Here is a 2,373-nt window from a genome sequence, read left to right on the forward strand (position 1 = left end):
GGAAAAGATCATTGTTTACTACAGGACCATTACTACAGAGCCGTGAATGTTTTCATGCCCAATTTGAAAGTCTAATGGGAGGTATTTTCAACATTTGATGATAGAAGCTTTTTATTATAAAGCATCTCAAGGCCTAATATGCTCTGGAACTTACCTTTGGAAATGTGGGTCTAAGAACACCATCCTCAGGCCTCCCTGGTGCCTCAGGTGGTAAAATCTCAGTGCTATCAAGCTATTGCCAGCCAAGCATGAGTTCAATCCCAGGCCAGGGAGCTGACCGACATGGCACAGCAGATCTCTCCTGTCTCAACTACTGCTCCCCTCAGCAGTATGTTTCAGTAGATTCACCTATTCTGCTTCCCATTCTGTCTCTGGTGAATCTTCTCACCCACCATCCCAACCTCTGGCCTGCACCCCAGTTCTTCTATGCATAAATAAATAAATACATTTTAAATTAAACGGTTTTTTTTGTTTGTTTGTTTTTTTAAAGAACACCATCCTATTTACCAGAGCGTTGGGAGGACTTATGCATACAAATTTCCAGACTGCTAGGCACTTAGTATTCCTTAGGAATCAGAAGAGACAGTAATAAGTAAAAAATAAATAAAAATTAAAAAATACCAGCTACCATGTTCACACCATCTAGCACATACCAACTGTATGCTAAAGACTTGGGGTGTGCATTTTTTTTTTTTGGTCTTCACACAACCCGGTAAGACAGGAATTAACCCAGTTCACAACTTAGAAAAATGAGACACAGAGAGGCTGAGAAATTTACCCAAAACACCATGCATTCTGGGGCAAAGCCTAGCCAGCCCTCTGCCTGATTAATATCTGCTCTCCTTGAGACCCAGTATCCTCTTTGCTGAAGAATGACCTTGGGTCTGTCTCTATTTCTTTATATATATGCATGTATGTGTATGTGTATTTTTTACATCCTTCTTCATTTTGTACACTTTTTCATCTCAGTTGTAATCCCGGTGGATTTCCCACCACCAATTCACCCATGTGCCATCAAGATAGTCTCATGTATTCTTGCCACCCGTTTGGATCCTTTTCTCCTCTCCACCCCTGCAGAATGTCTCCATTTCTAACCCACATCTGCATCACTCTCGTTTGCTCACTTGTAATGTTCCTACTTTGCTCAGAATCTTCCACTGCAATGGCTTTCATGGGCGTGCCCACCTCCCCACCTCCCACCAACAAGCCCCAGTGAAAGGTCTGGGTCACTCTCAGATTTCCTGGGTGCATGATGCCACCACTTCTAATTGGAGAGGCTGGCCACCCAGTATACTAAAAGCATTGGTGGACCAACAACTCCTCACTGGGTGTCTCCCCAATGCAGAGTATATAACAAACTGGCACTCCGGCCTCTGTGGTTACTTGAGACGGTCCTCAAGCTGGACCTGGGCACCCTTCTATTTCATTGATCATCTGCAATCATTACCCCTACCCAGCGGGAAGGTTTGCCTACAGCCACCTATGGATCAATGAGAGCCTGTTGGGTGCTGGTTATCAGGCTATGTGTTTATACACTCATTATCCCCTTTAATTCTTATACAATCCTGTAAAATAAGGATCGTCATGTTTCCCTTAACAATGGGACACTTTCTGAAAAACGCCTTTTTAGGCAACTCCATAGCTGGGTGAGCATCCTGTGCAAAATGACACAAACCTAAGAGTGTTTAGCCTACTACACACCCAGGCTGGTTGGGTGTGTCCAACGGGATCTCCACATGCAATTTGTGGAAAAACCTCATTTTGCATGACAGTAATATTGCCCCCCACTGGAAGACAAATAAATCACATCATAGAGGATGTTGTTTCAGTCACCTAATTACATGTGCTGAAGTGAAACCCTGCTCTTTCTGAGCCCCAAACTCATCCTCATACCCATTAAGTCCCAAAGGCCCTAGATAAACAATTAAATGTTCATAAAATCCCACTGGAAGTGAATAAAGAGGGGGACAGACATGTCACACTGGCTTTGGTTTCCTTCAGAAAGTCACCTCATGAAGGTTTCTTGGCAAATATTTCTGAAGACAGATGTGCAAACTGAGGAAGGCTGCTCTAGCATGCAATTGCCTTTTTCCAGCCCAAATTTACAACTAAACAGAACTTAACTTTATGTCAAAACAAGAGACTAAAAAAATGAGTTCACAAGCTCCAATTTCACAGAGATGTGGATTTGTGAAGAACGTTGGTCAAAATCAGAACACTGAAAAACGAGCATTGGGAGAAGCCTCCCCAACCTCAGTTCCGTTTGTGGTCAAAAAGATCAGGAAGACTGGTTTTTCCTGGCTTTCTGGAACCTATGGGATTTTTTCCTCTCAAAAGATATCCTTAGGATATCTGTTACTTCATCTGTAAAAT

This window comes from Condylura cristata, unplaced genomic scaffold (assembly GCF_000260355.1).
Source record: "Condylura cristata isolate star-nosed mole 26May11 unplaced genomic scaffold, ConCri1.0 scaffold00015, whole genome shotgun sequence".
Classification (NCBI taxonomy): Eukaryota; Metazoa; Chordata; class Mammalia; order Eulipotyphla; family Talpidae; genus Condylura; species Condylura cristata.